This window comes from Protopterus annectens, chromosome 3.part1, assembly GCF_019279795.1.
Source record: "Protopterus annectens isolate FY-2018-M chromosome 3.part1, PAN1.0, whole genome shotgun sequence".
NCBI classification, from domain to species: Eukaryota; Metazoa; Chordata; order Ceratodontiformes; family Protopteridae; genus Protopterus; species Protopterus annectens.
In genome coordinates, this window is record NC_056732.1 from 968,832,332 (window position 1) to 968,851,726 (window position 19,395).

Below are 19,395 nucleotides of genomic sequence, written 5' to 3' on the forward strand. Positions count from 1 at the left end.
ACACTCTGATTATGTCACCCTGTCAAAAGTGCACTCTCTCCCCTTTAGAGTTTGATTTCTCCTGTGGCACCTACAAATAATACTGTGCTCTCTAGACTGTGTAACTAGATAGGCAGGAAGTTAAAAGCTCACAGTGGAGAACTTGTGTGGGGTGGCTTCAATTTCAGGTACTCATATTTTCCTGAACAGACGTGATGTACTTCCTTCTATTCGGGGAAGAATTTAACCTAAGAGAGGACTACTTTATCCTACTTTTGTCACAAACATTTTCTCTGCCACACAGTGATGAGGTCATCCCTTCACAAGTGCAGTTTCTAACTGTAAAAGTCAGACTTCTCATGTGGTGCTTGCAGTTAATACTGTGTTCAATAGATTGTGTAACTGGATAGGTAGGTGGTTCAAATACAACATTGGATAAATAATGTTGCTGTATGTACTTTCATTTACAATTTGCTCCATGACAACATCACCTGTGTAAAGTACCCCTTAGAAGATGTATTTTCACTGACAAATAGCTATCCTATAAATTTCTATTAACCCCAGGCAATTTCAAGTTTTGGAAACACAATGGTTACATCATGCTTTCAAAAATGAACTACATCGCAAGTGTAGTATGACTTAGCCTGTGACACTGGCTGTTGATTTTACAATCTCTAGAATGAATAAATAAATAGGTAAGTGGTTTGAATCCAGTGATGATTGACTACAGTGAGTGTGTGCTTGTCTGCTAAGCTGTATAGAGAAGGCTTCTAATGTATATAGTATGTGTAGCTGTTTATTGTTACTATGCTCTTCAAGTACCTTCTTTCCTTTTAGAAGAACATTACCATATTAAACAATGATGATGTAATCCATTCAAATGTGCACTGTAACAGTTGTAAACCATCATTTTGTGTGACATGTGTGATTCGGGCAATGTACCTTAGGTAGTCAGTTCTAGTCTAGCCATTACACCTAAGACTCATCTATGTCAGTGTGATTGTGAATGTGAATGTAAGTAACAATGCTGTCACCCAGCTATCTGCTGTATACATGTAGAGTTGCAAATTCCTGTTGCAAGAATATCTGCTCATTTTTCTCACAGAAATGCTCTATTGTATAATGATGATATCTTTGGATGAAATGTAGCTTTCTTAGGAGAATAATGAAGGTTTTTCCTGTGGTGTAATGAAATGAGACAATGTTCTGTATGTTGTCTTAGTAAGGCATCTGTTCAAATCCTTGATATTGTGCATGAAAAACATTCTCCCATCACAGTAATGACTTCATTACTCATCACATGTGTTTGTGCATACCTAGCAGTAGGTAATGTTGTGTGACAAATCACATAGCAGTAGTATTTTAGAGAAATTACAGGCACACATGTCCATTGCAGCAATAACATAATGTCACATCTTCAAATACCCAAATAGCTCACAAATTTATCAATATTTGCCCCGTGGTGCTCTCATTCTCCACAATATCATGTAGCTTCTTTCATCACATAGTCAGGTGCTCAAAATACCTGAATGCAAGCTTTGTGTGTCTTTATGCTGTTATGCATGAATGACATCCACACTTACTATAACATATGCGATTACAGTGGGAGAAGCCTTCCCCATCCTTTTTATCTCATACAAATTGTTTGCAACAGAATCATTCTTGTGATGATGTTACATAGGTGGAGTCTGAGAGCTGTGTTACGACTTCTACTGTGGTGCATATGTTTCTCACATGTCATTAGTCAGTGGACTTACATAGCTTACTGTTCAATTCCAGAAAAAAGGCAACATTATATGAATGTAATGATGTTATACAAAAAATACTGTATGAAGTTATTATTATCATTTTTACTTAGGAGAAAGAAATATAAAATCATTTTGTAATTTCCTGGCAGTGAAACAGTTGTTCTGTGAAAGTTGTGGTAAGTGCATTCTGACAAAATAATTTGATGTTATATACTTACCATAAGTTGTCATCTGTGTTGTCCATTTTCTTTCTTTCTCACAAATGGGTCTAAGCTCCGAACCTTGGATCTGTCTGAGCCACATTTACAAGAATTTGGATCCAAATTTCAAGCTCTTCCTTCTACCCACAATGCTCTATTCCATCCCCAACTCCTCAGATCAAGTTTGCTGCCTTACTGCCCACTGTGTAATATAGACATACATAAACAAGAGATAGATGAGGCTCAAACCAGGAACATGAGTGCTCCTATAACATCCAAAGATCCTTATAGGAATGACAAGGCTGGGGGATGGTTAGGAGGGAAGGTAAAGAAGAACGAAAATATACAACAGAAGTTATGGTGAGTACATAACTTCTAAATCTGATGTTGTCCTTTTCATTCTTCCTCACAAAATGGGTCAGAGCCCCCAGCTATGTAACTCTCAGGAGGACCTCAAGGAAGGACATGCCTGAGAATGGTCGAACTAAAGGATGCTCTGCTTCTGGAGACAATCCCCAGGATTCAGTACTACCCACACTAAGTGTACACTAAGCGCCCACCTTTTGGAATGAACAGACAACACAAATATAACTCATACCTTCCTCCTAATTGGAGAGACAGATGTGTATCTCAGAGAATTATTATCTGGAATAGGCTCCTCATCTATGTGAAACAAAGTCCCTCCCTAACCCTGTTTCAATGTAACTTGTGCCACCAGATGGTTAATTGGAAATTTATCCATGGTTTAGCACTATATCTGTAATAGACAGGGGCAGCCAGTCAAGCATGCAGTCACTCTCTATATAAATGTCTAAAACATAAAACTTGTGAGTCACATTTATGTTGCACGAATGGCATGTAAAGACCTTAGTAGTTATTAGCCTTGTATATGCCTATGAACCTATGAACCTCAGAGCCTTACAGATGCCTGGAAAATGGCCTGCCAGCATTGGATCTCATCCATTAGAAATAAATGGGACAGCCAAGACAAGGCATGGCTGATGGTAAACGAGTAGTTGTGAAAAAAAAGGTAAAAAAGAAAATCATAAGGACATAAGAGAAGCAAAGTATTAGGCTGCTTCCAGTTAGAAAGCATAACTGTTCAAAGGAAGGAATGCCTAAGAAAGCAAAAACTTGTGAAAAAAACATTCATAACCAGTGCCATATTTTAAAATTATTCGGTAACCCTAATAAAGGGCAGACTGGATAATAAAAAGGTAGATGACTAGCCCATAAGATGGTAAGCAAGGAAAGAAGAGTGACAGCATCAGAGTAAGGTAGGCTGAATAACCTGTGGTGCCCTATCTACACCTGTGATGTTCTACCAACAAACAACAGGTAATGATGAATTGTGATGTCAGCAGGATGTTCATCTGAAATTAAGAATTGCTGAAACACAAATGCCTGCTTCATTCCATGGCAAAACTCGGATGCAGCCAAGAAATCTCTACTTTCAGAGATCAATTTGGAGGCATTTGAGTACAAATGAGTAGCATTAAAACATTCCCTGGATTCATGAAGAATGCGCCAGGTGCAGGCATAGCGTCGGCATTCTAACACCAATTATGGCCACCGAGCGATTCAGATACGAGCTGTTTCCATGTGACCCACCTGCGTACGCTATGCCCGCACAACTCCTGAGCCATGTATGCTAATTACCCCATGTGCAGCAGTGTAGCATGCAAATGAAGGTATGTGACGATTCAGGAAGTGTTGCAGGCATAGTGTAAGCATGCAGAAATGTAAATCGTAGAAAACAGTTTACATTTTCGCAAACATAAAATTGGAGCCATGACAGACATCCAAACACATGTATTATAATGTTAATATATGCCAATGGCTAAATATATAGCCATTGGCATAAAAAAAAAAATCTACAAAATATGAAATTAACATTTAATATATTTAGTCGCACTATTGTGATGTGGAAGTGTAGGGCAGCGGTGCGCAAAGGGGATCACAAGGAATATATAAAAATATAGAATAAAACCGCAATGAAACACATATCATGATTTCCCCATAATAGTCAATGGCAGTCATGCCACACCATACTCATGGCGCAAGGGTTGCTAAGGCTCAGTGACAGTGTTATGCGCAGTAGCTAGGAATTAGTAGGCAATGCCATGCAAATGAGAGGAGTAATTGTGAATCGCAGACTCTCCACTGGTGTAAGGATGCACCTCACAGTGTAGTATTATAACACCGAGGTGAGTCCTTGAGATAAGGATGACATCAAGAGAGGGGTGTGTCACCATTGCTGTAAGCATGTTGGAGCATTGCTAAACCGGTCTGACCCGAGCTATGCAAAGCTGCAGGATTGGGGTGTGTCGAATTGCCCATAGCTATGCTTAGCTGAGAGTACACAAGGTAACCGAGTATGCATGTGAACAGAGATGAAAACGCGTGTAAACCCAGTAAATGGGTATGCGTGTCGCGCACTGCAGCTGAAACAGGAAGGATATAGGAAAGAAATAAGGAAATGCTGCAGCAGTGAAATTGGAGTACAAATGACTAATTAACACCTAGGAGCCTACAGTGGGCCATTGACAACAGCTAACAAGTTTGCAAGCAGCTATCTGCAGAACAGGGAGGGGAGGGGCTGTACTGCAAAGAAAACAGCAAAATGTCAAAGCAGAACAAATACGATATGCAGTATATCTGCTACAAGGCACATTTCACCATGACTGGGTAGAGAAAGTACAAAACAAGAAAGACGGCAGGTGAATGCATGCCTGATAAAAGTGAATTAAAGGGCAACAAATTAATCAAGGCAGGCAAGTAGATCTCCACAGTAAAGGCCCCACACTTGCAATACTCATTGCAAAACCCATAATTAAAATGCACAGCAGCTGGAATAGTTTATACACACCTACTTACATCAGCAGCATCCATAGTACAACACTATAAAGTGTAAAAGCACCCCACACACATTTGTGTATTCCCATACACTCTGCACCAGTGGTGTATACAGACATGAATCTTTTATTATGTACATGTTAGGGGCTGCCATAGCTTTGATCCACCAGCATGTGTTGGAGACTGAAGGTGGTGTGGAGGATGATGCACATGACCACTGCAGGCACCAGAGGAGGAGGAGAGTGTTCAGACCCAGGCAAACCCACCAGGGGCTACATGATCTGGAGATAGTAGAGCATTACAGGGTGGACAGGGACACCCTACAGCAACTTGTGGAGCTGTGCCGGCCACGCCTCAGAGCCAGAACAAACAGAGGGGAACCCATCCCAGTGGATATGAAGGTATGTGTAAGCCTGAGAATACTAGCTACAGGTACCTTTCAAAGACCAACTTGGGATATCATAGGTATCTCACAGGCATCAGCATCCAGGGTACTACACCAGTTCCTGGATGCCATGTTACCACATGCCAATGAGCACATATACTTCCCCCGAATGCAGGAGGAGTTGGCCAGCAATATGTGCCTCTTCCACCATGTGGCAGAATACCCGGAGGTACAGGGTGTAATAGACTGCACGCACATACACATCAAGTCACCACCCGGTGAGCAGGGAAGGTGCTACATAAACCGCAAGGGATACCCTTCCATCAACTGCCAGGTCATGTGCAATGCCAAGGGCATTATCATGGATGTGTGTGCTGGCAGCCCTGGAAGCTATCACGACTCCCACATCTGGCATGCCTCACAGCTGTATCGGTTATTTGCTAGGAGGGACATCCCAAATTGCAACCTGGTGGGGGATGCTGGCTATGCACTGGAACCATGGATGATGACTCCAATCAGAAATGCACACACACCCATGCAGGAACACCATAATGAGGCACATGCACGAACCAGAATCATCATAGAGAGTGTGTTTGGGATGCTGAAATCACAGTTCCATTGCTTGGACATATCTGGTGGAGCCTTGCAGTACTCTCCAGGCACATGTGCCCAGATCTTCATAGTGTGTGCCATGCTACACAATATGGTCCTGCGGAAACAGCTGCAGTAGGGACAGAATGGTGAAGGCCCTCACAGCCCACCACCATTGCCAAAGGCCCCACAGGCACAGAGGTACTCAGACCATGAACACCCTGAGACAGCCCCAGTAGGCAGATGGAGGCATACTCAGTATACCCATGCCTTCGCAAAGAGGGAACGTATAGCACACACACTGACAGTGTAGGCACCTAGGGACTGACACCTTTCTCCCCCTGCACATACAGTAAAAATGGATGGCACACACACAAGAGTACCTGTAAATTGTCATGTATAGGGAGTCTACTGTGTGCATCCAACATAGGCAGCCCTCAACTATTGAACACACAACAGCCATTGGCACAAGGTAAGTCAACACCTGAACAGTAAACTAAGCTATCAGCATATGCAGATACTGTATGTATAGATTCATAGGTAGGTACTTGGCCAACTGCCAGAGGCCATTCATAAGGCCAGCAAAATTGTGTCAGCTTTTGCCACCCCATTGATTCATTAACCGTCCCTCTGTGGAGCAGAGCCAATAGCAGGATCCCTGGGGTGCATCTACTGTTCCCCATCCACTCTTCAAGGTTTCTCTTGCAGAGTGTTAGTGAGGGGCTGTGTATAATGTAGTTAGGGATGTTGCTCCAAAGTATGGAGAGTGTCTGTGACAGGAAGCTGTCCCTCCAGCATCTTCCGGTTATTGTTGTGGCAAGGTCAGCTCACTATAGTGTGTGGCTCACTGTGACATGGATTCCAATAGGTGGAGCATATCCATCAAGCCTGAGTTAGACATGGCTGTGTTGGTCAGTGGAGATCATCACTGGGTAAATGAGATGCCACTGAGTAAAGCAGGAGTTTATTCAGTCCAGCTGCATAGGCCATATGTTGGAGGCCAGTATTCCCCTTGGTGAGGTACATTCGTGGACCCCACCAGCTGTTGGATGTATTCTCTGAGGTACATCCCACATGGGTTATTATACCCTATGATGGGACTGATGAGTGATGAGTAAAGGTGTACTATAACCCCAGTATGTCTAGATGGGAATCCTTCCGTAGTCAGATGGCCTACATAGAAGGATGTCCTAACTACTGTGGAGATATGATTATCACAGGGGAGATCACTATCTACCTTAGTCCCCAGATACCCCATTACCTCATCTGTATTAAAGTGGCTGCTGCTCATGTGTTAATATGTGGGTGCCAATTCCACAATGGAATGACCATGCAGTGAGTGGCTCTTGGCTGGAGGCCATGTCGTTGTCACCCTGTGACATTCTCTGTGAGGCCCCATGAGGGATGTCTGTGTCAGCTGGACTATCACTCATGGCTCTCAGACTGCAGTCATTGCCAAACATGGTCTGCTGTAGTCGACCTGTGTTTGCCTGCACATCTGAGATGTATATGCCAAACAGTAGGGCTCCCAGGATTGAGTCCTGTGGGACACCAGTCATGACTGTTCAAGAGTTGGACCTGGAGACCGCTAGTCATACCATGTGGCTTCTGTGTGTAAGCCCGTTGGCAACCCAACCTGTGATGTGAGGGTGAATGTACAGGCTGGTGTGTTTATCAATAATACCTGAGTGTAGTATGGTGTCAAAAGCCTTGATGAGGTCCAGGTAGTATGTGTGAACTACCTCTCCTGTCATCTAATGTCTTGGTGACTGTATGTAAAAAGTCAAACAAGTTCAGTAGGCATGAACTGCACTCAACCAAACAGACCTGGGTTGTGTCATGTGTTTGAAAGTTACCAATGTCATTGTTAATGAGGTCCATGAGAATACAAACCATACCATTGCAGACCAGGCTAGTCAGGCTTATGGGGTGGTAGTTACCATGGTCAGTTGTGATTTCTCTGTGATGGAGTGGAATAACCATTGCCACACACTATTGTATGGGTATGTAGCCTGTGGAGAGGATGAGGTATGAATGCTTAATTAGATGGGGGGCAGGTTGTCTTGTACAGTTTGCATGATGCAGTCTGGGTCAACATCTGCCTCCATTGATGCTGTCTCTGCTGTTAGAGAGGGCCATTTCTACCTGTGTCTCTGATGGTTGGGATACTCTACCTTTCGGGTAGTGTTGTGGGCTCTTTAGGGGGTGAAGTATGCACCGAATGTATCTGCAAGGATGTTGGTGATATCACTAGGGTCAGCATATTTTGTGCTATATTTCATTGGCACAGTGCAAATCTGTGTGTCACCATGTAGATCCTTGACATAGCCAAACAAGGCTTTGTAGTTATCTTTTGAATCCTTGCGTATTCTTCTGCTGATGTTAGCCTTGGATGATGTCATGAGGGACCTACATATCATACTAATAGTGTTCACAAATGTCTGCCCTTCGTGGGATTTGCTGTGTGTCTGGAACACTGTCCTACGTCTGTAGTATAGCCTGTTTATTGCAGAGGTCTACCAGACCAGTGTCCTTGTCTAGGAGGAGTGAGTCTTGGTTTTCCAGCGATGGCACGATCCATACATCCATGTAGGTGCTTATAAACTGCATTTGTAAATCTGTCTGTATCTTGAGCAGTGTTTCCCCTTAGCATGGGGGCTGTGAAACCCCCCACCCCTGTCACTAGTAGTGGAAATTTAGCTGTAGGAAAGGTATACACTGTGGTATATGTGGGTGGGTGAGATGCTAGGGTGTGGAAACAGTGACTAGTTCATGGTCAGACCTAACCAGTGACTGGTTAACCTCCACTGTGGTGCACCTGTTGCCCATGTTGGTGATGACCACATCTAGTAGTCCCCCCCCCCACATAAGGGAGGTTACTACCCGATACAGGGCATATGAGGTGATAAATTCCAGGAAGCGCTAGTCCTGGAAGTGAGTACCGGAGTACGTTTCCTAGTTAATGGTATGGTAATGTAAAACAGAGAAACCTGATCTCACCACGATGTAGTCAGTTAACAAGCTGAAATGCAGATACTGTTCCAAGAAAATATAATCAGCAGCCGTAATAAAAGTATAAAACTCTTCTTTAATGTAGATACAATGGGTAAAGGTAAGCGCTTTCGCGTGGTCACAGCCACGCTTCTTTTTTTTTTTAATGGTATGGTAGTTGACATCGACCAATGCCAGGGTGTGCGTTAGGACTGTCATGTTATCCACTGTCTCCAAGTAGGTGGAGTTGAGGTCCTGGGTCATGGAGGGTGATCCGTAGCAGGCCACATTCCACATTGCAGTTGTGGCTGACGTTAGCTGCACATGGAGGATCACAGAGGTATCATGCTGCCCCACTAACCTGGAGGTGTAGGTATCCCTGATGAATATGGATACAGCCCCTCCATGTCTGTCAGTCCATATTCTGTGGCTGAAATATGTGGTATAGGTTGTAGTCTGGTAGTGCTGGTGTACTGTCAGGAGCCTTAAGACAGATTTCAGTTAATGCACAGATGTTGATGTTGTCCATCCTGAGGAGTGCTGTGAGTGCATGCATGTTGTGATCACAACCCCTGGTGTTGAGTAGCATAAACCTCATTGAATCTGCTATTGTGCTGTTTACAGAGCTGGTATTTATCTTTGAGACTTTCCTAAATAAGGCACCATGGGGGCGCCAATAGCCTTGGCCAGTATTCCAAAGCATAAGGCTGACACATAGGCCGATATGGTATCATTGCATGCATGTTCCCCATCTGTGCTTGTTTTTCATCTCCTCTGTAGGTAACCTAGTGGTAAGCAATAGAAAGCCTTAAACTTATACAAGTCTTCTAGCTTCCAAGATAGGCTTTTGGAGTGACTAAGTATCAGTGTTCTGTATGTTCTTGCTGTGCTCAACTGTTTCCTGACTACATGGTGAGTTCCCACTGTATATTGTGATCTGAAGGTCTGTTTATTCACATATTATGGCTGTGATGGCCCACACATTAGAGCTTCACAGATAGCCTACTATCTATCTGCCCAAGGGCAATTAGAAGCATAGCAACAGTGTGTTGGCCTTCCCAGCACCATTGATGAAGTAACTGAGACTCTGTCAAGCATAGCCAATGAAGCAATTCCAGGCAGAGTTGTTGGAAGCTGTTGAAGACTGCGGTTGTGAAGGGTGATGGGGGCGCTTAATGATCTAAAGAGGGCATGTTAATGTGGCTATTCAACACCATTTAATTCTCCCAACAGGTCTTGCAGCTATCAAACTGGACAGGCTCCCCCACCCCCTGGCTGTTTGGTTCTGGGACACATGATACCAGTGGTGTATAGTCTGTTACCCATTCACATAAGGTTTCCCTTGAAGTGTGTCAGTGAGGGGCTATGCCTAATGTAGTTAGGAATGTAATGTATTGTCTCACAGTACATTTGTTATATGTTGTTATGTCAAGAGTGCGTGAAGCTCAGTGAGTTTGGGGGCTCCTGCCCTTTGCTTAGCCTAGCTTACACATAGAGATCATCTAAATAGGAAATAGGCAGAAGCAACGTTAATGTCAACAGTGTAATGGTGACAGCATCCTCATAGTATCTGTGCATTCGAGGTTAAAATCCAGATAAAGGCAGGGATGTTTATCATGCACAAAAGTATACCTTATCAAACTGCATATATAGGTAGTAATTGTCTGTATAATAAACATTTGAATTGCCCATATAAAACCCATGTGTGCAGGAGAGTACAGTCAACAGAGAATGTAATGCCATGTCAGTACATAGTGAGATGTTATGTCACTGACAGGTATATATCCGGAGTAGTTAGTGGATGTGGTCGTGTTTGCGTGCACAGGTTATACGTTACAACATTTGTTTAACTGTGTTTAACCACTGCTATACTGTCACACAAACACTTTTAAACATGCTTACAACTGCTTAAATGAGCCTTATTCTGCAGTAAAAAAAATTCGTAAAGCATTGCAGGTGTCAAACCCTGGACCATGCACACTATAGTCATGGGACATACCACTTAGCCATCCAAGGTGTACAGATGGTTCATGGTCCTGAGACTACACCTTATACCATATGCATTTCACTGTAATGATCACAAATGGGACAGTGGTTTTATGTACATATGTACAGTACATTGTAATGTACTGTAGTTTGTGAACCAAAACATTCCAGTCTACAGCTGTATTACTATTAAAAACTAATACGAAATATATCTGTCTTTGGCCTAGCACTCTTGTGTGGGGTCATTTACTGCACTGTTATAACTTGTTGATACTTGTTAACCTTTGCTATCTCTGAAAAAAACAAAAAAAAACAAAAAAATCTTGCTTTTTTTCCCACTTTTCTGAGATTTAAAAAAGTTAAGTTACAGGCTTGCTGTTCTTGAACTGTTTGTAAGTTTCTGTTAGGCCATTTTTTGCTTGGGCTAAAGGAAAGTCTCTCTGTTGATCAGTGGCAGTGAATAACATTGCGAAGCCTGCCTGCCCCTGTGGGAGTGGTTACTGACTTGAAACTGTAGTTTTATTGACCATTTTGGGTCAATTCCAAAACTCCTTCATCTTCCTCTCTTAAAACCTGGTTGTCTCGTGGTGTTGGCATCTTTTCAGGCTTGTTGGCTGTTGGTGAAGCACCCACCAAGAGGAGAAAATGCTGAGAGAAGAAAGGAGCCAATTTTGAGACTTTAAGTATTTTTCCTCTGTTTATTTGCTAAGTTTTTCTGCATAGCCTATTTTGAGCATTTTCTGGCTTGTTAAATTTGATTTCTGCATTAGTAACTGTATTTAGAGCACAGCCTAGAGATGTTTACTGAATTTCCTGTTTGCACTTATTTTTAAAATTGTTTTTTTCTCAAAACTTGCATTTTATCTGTCTTTGGCCTAGCACTCTTGGTGGGGTCATTTACTGCACTGTTATAACTTGTTGATACTTGTTAACCTCTGCTATCTCTGAAAAAACAAAAAAAACAAAAAAATATTGCTTTTTTTCCCACTTTTCTGAGATTTAAAAAAGTTCAGTTACAGAGTTGCTGTTCTTGAACTGTTTGTAAGTTTCTGTGAGGCCATTTTTTGCTTGGGCTAAAGGAAATTCTCTCTGTTGATCAGTGGCAGTGAAAAACATTGAGCAGCCTGCCTGCCCCTGTGGGAGTGGTTACTGACTTGAAACTGTAGTTTTATTGGCCATTTTGGGTCAATTCCAAAACTCCTTCATCTTCCTCTCTTAAAACCCTCTTTTGCGTGGTTTTGTGCGTTTTTGAGCATAGCGCAACAACGGGCAGCGCCACCTAATTGGGTTTAAACTATTCCTGGCTCCACAAAGTCTGCTATTCACTTTTTCCCTTAGAACTGCTCTATCTCTCAATTTAAACACCATAGTCTCATTCTAAGGCCCTTCACTGGTCCAATTAAGTAATCCTACAAGTTAGCACTATTAAACCATAAGCATTACTTACTCTTATACTCTCTACGATTACCCTGTCCTCTATTGGTCCATCTTAAATTCAGTTTCCCTGTTACTCTAGCATGTCCAAAAGTCAGTCAATGGTTTCCTCTCCAGTCCAGCTGGTGAATCTGGGAATTTTGAGGCAATGTTACAACTGTCTCATGTACACAGACAACCCTCTCCTCCTCCAAACAGGTTCAAATATATGTGAGAGATGCAACTATTTAGCCAAACTGGAGGCTGAGCTCTCTCATCTCAAAACTGGTGTAACCAGTCAGGAGGAGAAGGTAACCTCACACAACACAATTCCAGTATCACATAGTCCCACCACATCAGCGAACCAAACACATAAATACACAAAAACATACTCGGAGGCTCTAAATAAAAATCTACCTAAGCAACAGAGACCTCCAAAGCAGACATCCAAGCAAACGCTACTTCAAAACAAAACACACCCAACACATAACCCACAAAGTCAGTGCGCCAAGCAGCCACAGCTCTTAAGGCTGAATAACACACCTGATACTCTTGTTATAGGTGACTCTATTGTCAGACACACTGACGTCCCGCTCGCCAGGCTGAATAAAGAGAAGGTCACGGTGAGCTGCCTGTCGGGTACTAGGATCCGACACATAACGCAAGCACTCAGGTCACTCCAAAGCAAATACAAATATGACTCAGTCATTGTACATGCTGGAGTGAATGACCTGAGACGTACCTCCCTGGACTACATAAAAAGAGACATAGAGGAGCTCTCTGATCATGTAGCCCAGGCTGGTATGACCCTGACCTTGAGCAGCATCTTACCCTCACCTAGAATGATGCCACAATACAAAGACAAAATGATCGATTTTAAATATTGGCTAAAATTTTGGTGTCATTCAAAGGGGATCCAGTGTCTGTCAGCCTGGGATGACATGCTCGACAAGCCACATTGCTTTGCTAGGGATGGCTTGCACCTGTCACCACTGGGCTTTCGGATATTGGCAAAGGCTCTTGCCACCTCCATAGTGCCTTTTTTAGGCAAGGCTCAAAAGTCAATCCCACCCCCATAGACAGCACAAGGAACAAGAAACTAAGGGTAATGCTGCTAAACACCAGAAGTCTTAACCTCAAGATGCACGCACCCGAAGCCCTCCTCAGTATGAAGAACATCGATATCTTTGCAGTGACAGAAACCTGGTTCAAGGCTCCAGAGAGCACCCCAGTACTACCAGGCTATACCTCGTATCATGCTTTTTGGCCCCAAAACCCGGACCGAACCACAAAACGAGGGGGAGTTTCCATATTTATCAAGGATATCCACACCTCCAGGTTAGTGACATTGCACGAAGTATCGGAGACCATCCATGTGCAACTAATAGTGGGCAAGACTGCTTTTCAGTTTATAGCATCCTACAGACCACCCTCTCAAAGTCAGGAATCCCATTCGGCTTTCCTGAAAACATTGGAGAATATGAAGATCTCTCCGAACACCATTATATTGGGCGACTTCAACTACCCAAACATTGATTGGGAGCACTACTCAAGCCCCAGCACCTTAGCCCAAAGATTCCTGGAAATTATAAACTCAAATGCTATGGAACAACTAGTCACCACTCCCACAAGAGGGGACAACATACTAGACCTGATCATTACCAACATGGGGACTCTATGCTCCACACCAGAAGTATATCCCTCATTGGCAAGATCAGACCATAAATTAATTTCACTGGATATCCACATCCCGACCCCACCCCCAGCCCAGAAAACCACAGTGAAAAACTTCTCAAAAGCGAACTTCTCACTTCTCAAAACTGAAGTGGAATCCTACAAGGCCTCAGGGCCAGTGGAAACTACAGCCCAAACCGCAGAATCCTATATAAATAAATTCTATGGACATCTCCAGGAATGCATGGATCATGCTATCCCAAACAAAACCAAGACACAATCATCCAAAGGCAGGCATCCAGTCTGGTGGACCCCTGCCATAAATAAACTGTACAACAGAAGGAGGAAGCTACTACATGATAGAGCAAAATCCCTAATAGGGAAGGCATCTCTGATCAGTACTAGCAAAAAATTACGATCCCTCATAAAATCCTCCAAGGCCAGCTTCGAGAGAAAAATTGCACAGGACACCAATGACAATCATAAGGCTTTTTTCAGTTATGTTAGAAACCTGGGATGCATCTCCCAGACTTGTTCTGAGTTGATTCTAAACGACAAAAAATACACTGAACCCGCAGACATCGCCAATATCCTGGCAGACAGGTTCAGTGCAAACTTCTCCACTCCCTCCCCCCCAAAAGAGCAAGTATCTATCCTGGCAGAGGGCTGCCTCCCAAACATCTCAGATGCTCAGGTGAAGGCTGCCCTCTCCAAAGCAAAAAACACTGCTTCCATAGGACCAGATGGAGTCCCAGGTTGCGTCCTACATGAACTACAAGAGGAACTAATCCCTCAAATAAAACAGCTATACAATCTCAGCCTCACTACAGGATATGTGCCCACAGAATGGTGTACAGCAACAGTGGTCCCACTCCACAAAGGTGGAGCCTCTACGGACCCTGGAAACTATCGCCCGATAAGCCTGACTAGCTTAGTGTGCAAGGCTATGGAGAGGATCATCATGGAGCTCATAAACAAAGACATTGGGGACCTACAGACACTAGATCCTACCCAGTTCGGCTTTGTCAAGGGCAGATCCTGCCTTTTGAATCTGGTTGACTTCTTTGAAACAGTCACCAAAGCCATAGATGAAGGGAAGGTAGTACACACAGCCTATCTGGACCTTGCAAAAGCATTTGACACAATACCCCACTCGGGCATCATAGATAAGCTATCCAGCTTAAATATAACCCCCTATGTCACAAGATGGGTCGCAAACCGGCTCAAAGACAGAACCCACAGAGTGAGAGTTGCTGGAGCCATGTCAGACTCGAAACCGGTCACAAGTGGCATCCCACAGTGTTCTGTCCTGGGTCCACTCTTGTTCGGTATATACTTTTCTGAGGTACAGGCAAACGTGGGAGGACTATGGCTCACCAAGTTCGCAGATGACTGCAAACTGGGTGCCATAATCAACTCTCCAGCTGACACAAACATCTTTCAAAAAGGTATCACAGAGACAGATAACTGCTGCCAGCGCCATGGTTTAAAGCTAAATGCCAAAAAATGTATAGTCATACCCTTTGGCAAAAACAATGTGCCCACAAATTACCACATAGGTGGAAACCCATTAAGCACAGAGAAAGTTATTAGGGACCTGGGGACCCAAGTTGATAGCAATCTCTCCTTTGAAAACCACATTGCCAAAGTGGTTAGAAAGACCTTCTACATAGCCCACCTCATCATGAAGCGTTTCACATCTAGATCAAGGGAGGTAATCGTGCCCCTTTATTCATCCCTCATCAGGCCCATCATAGAATACAATGCCCCTTTTGGGATGTACCTTACCCGACACCTGCAACAATTAGAAAGACCCCAAAAGTATCTCACCAAGAGGATCAAGGGTCTCAAACAGATGCCATATGCTGCTCGGTTAAAAAAACTCCAGCTCTACTCAGTTGCATACCGCCTACTTCGAGGCGATCTATGCCTGACATACAAAGCTATGTCAAATCCAGAATTAATGGACATGCTCCACCTCAGTAAATCTAAATCCCTTAGAGCCACATGCTCGGGAGACTTGAACCTCAGCACAGAAATAAATAGAACTTGCTGGAGGGACAGGTTCATAACCCAGAGGCTCCCTTCACTCTGGAATAGAGTTCCAGTTCATGTGAGGCAGAGCACCTCACTGAATCTCTTCAAGAAGAATCTCGATAAGTGGATTGGGGATCGTAGGTTTGTCCCAGGGATTACTCCCGTGTCACCATTAGACAGAGGCACAGTAAACTAAACCTTAAAAAGGGCACAGTATACTCAAATCAAGGGGTAGCGTAAGCCATACAGAATCGGGCTAGGCTTATAATTGCCCCAGGGCAGATAGCCTAGTATGAACCTATGAACCTATATATATATATATATATATATATATATATATATATATATATATATATTATACAGTTACATCAATATCCATATATATAAGCATCTATGAACACACTTCATGACACAGAAGCACTCCAAAGGAATTGGAGTGTACACAAAACACATGCAGCTCTGGTATTATAACATTTAATATTAACCTAATTCACCATAGAAGGGGTGGTTGTTGTGTATGTGAAGATTGGGTGGGGGAGGAATGATGGGTAATGCAATCATGCATTAAGGAGGGCCTGGGTCAGATGTGCAATAAGTGAACTAGAGGGGCATACATGGAGTATGAGGACAATATAAAAAGGACACAAAGCAAGAACCTTACCCATTCATAATACACCCTGTCATGTCACATTGCAACACCTACTTTCACAAACATATGAACATTAACATGTATCAGACATATGTACACCAACTGATTGCCACATTTGTTTTCAGTAGTGAGGAATGTCTGTAGTACAATGTATATTCTAAACACCATAACATTTGTGCATATCTCAGATGCCTTAGTGGTAAGGTCAGTGACTGTGGTGTTCATGGCCCTGGGTTCAAGACCTGCAAGGGTTGTTAGGTTATTCTGAGATCCAGAATAAGGGCTTTTGGATGCAGGTGGATTAAAGCACTCTTAAGCAGTTGTAAGTGGGTTTCCACATGTTTGCGCGATGGTAAGTGGTGCTGCAACACAGGAAATGGTGAAGCGCTTCACACATTTTACCTTTGCTTAACGTCGCGCAGACCGTGGGCAAACCTGCTCACAACCACGTACATGTGCGTTATTCACACTTTTCCTACCAATGCCTATTCTGAGAGGCAAAATAATAACACCTTCCAGGAGTAGAACCTGCAACCATGTACTCCATCCTCAGAGTAACCTAACACTAAGCTACCTGGGAGGTACCTATCCCAGTTGTGTATGCAGACAGGTTAAAACACAAAAGGGTGGAATTTGTTGAGATAGGACAACCTGCCATGTACCCAATTAAAGGTGTATGCTCATATATATATATATATATATATATATATATATATATATATATATATATATATATATATATATATATATATATATATATATATAGACAGAGAGAGAGAGAGAGAAATACATAAAGACATGTCGATGTATACAGGTCTACATATATATGTAGATATATAGATAGGTTAAAGACATGTACAAATCTATGGAGGTACAGATAAACATATGCAATAATGTATATATCTATATACATATACATACATATATATATATATATATATATATATATATATATATATATATATATATATATATATATATATATATATATATATATATATATATATATATATATATATATATACATATATATATATATATATATATATATACACACACACACACACACACACACACACACACACACACAGATACATACATGTCTGTGGACAGCATCCAAAGTGGTCATATCTGAGTATAACATGGACCATAGCAATCACACATTCCGCACCCCCCCAAACAATATGAACATAACAAAAGGGCAAATATCTATCCCAGCAGAGTGCTGCCCCCCTGACATCTCAGAAGCTCAGGTAAGAGATGCCCTCTCCAAAGCAAAAAACACAGCATCAGTGGGACCAGATGGTGTCCTGGCCTGCATCCTACATGAACTCCAAGAAGAGCTAAACCCAAACTTAAAACTACTGTTCAATCTCAGCCTTACTACAGGATATGTACCCAAAGAGTGGCGTACATCAATAGTGATGCCTCTCCACAAAGGTAGTGCCTCAACAGATCCTGGAAACTATCGCCCCATAAGCCTTGGTCTGCAAAGCTATGGAAAGGATCATCATAGACCTCATAAATAAAGATATTGGGGATGTACAGACACTGGATCATACCCAGTTCGGCTTTGTTAAGGGCAGATCCTGCCTCTTAAACCTGGTTGATTTCTTTGAAACAGTCACCAAGGCCATTGATGAGGGGAAGGTGGTCCACACAGCCTACCTGGACCTCGCAAAAGTCTTCGATACAATACCCCACTTGGGCATTATAGATAAGCTCACCAGCTTAAATATAAACCCCTATGTCACTAGATGGGTTGCAAACTGGCTCAAGGACAGAACCCACATGGTTAGAATTGCTGGAGCCTTGTCAGACTCCAAACCAGTTACAAGTGGCATCCCACAAGGCTCAGTCCTGTGACCTCTCTTGTTCGGCATATATTTCTCTGAGGTACAGGCCAACACGGAAGGACTGTGGCTGACCAAGTTCGCAGATGACTGCAAACTGGGTGCCATAATCGACTCTCCAGCTGACACAAGCACCCTCCAAAATGGCCTCATAGAAATAGACAACTGGTGCCAGAGCCATGGCTTCAAGCTAAATGCCAAAAAGTGTATAGTCATCCTCTTTGGCAAAAACAAAGTGCCCACAAATTACCTCATAGGTGGTAATCCATTAAGTACAGAAGAAGTAATTAGGGACCTGGGGACCCAAGTTGATAGAAATCTCTCATTTGACAACCACGTGGCCAAAGTGGTTAGAAAAACATTTTATATAGCCCACCTAATCATGAAGGGATTCACATCTAGATCAGGGGAGGTCATCGTGCCTCTTTACTCATCCCTCATCAGGCCCATAATTAAGGACAATGCCCCTTTTGGGATGTACCTTACCAGACACCTGCAGCAACTGGAAAGACCCCAAAAGTACCTCACCAAGAGGATTAAAGGGCTCATACAGATGCCATATGCTGCCCGGTTAAAGAAACTCCAGCTCTACTCAGTGGCATACTGCCTGCAAAGAGGCGATCTGTGCCTGACGTATAAAGCCATGTCCAATCCGGAATTAATGGACATGCTGCACCTCAGAAAATCCAAATCCCATCGAGCTACGCGCTCGAGACACTTGAACCTCAGCACTGAAATAAATAGGACATGCTGGAGGGACAGATTCATAACCCAAGAGGCTCCCTTCACTCTGGAATAAAATCCCAGTCCAGGTTAGGCAGAGTCCCTCATTGACTCTCTTCAAGAGGAATCTTGATAAGTGGATGGGAGATCGTAGGTTTACCCCGGATATCACTTCTGTGTCACTGTTAGACAGAGGCACAGTATACTAACCTCGAAAAAGGGCATAGCAAAATTAATTTAAAATGGGTGGCGAAAGCCAAACACACTCTGGCTAGGCTTATAAATGCCCTAGGGCAGATAGCCTAGTATG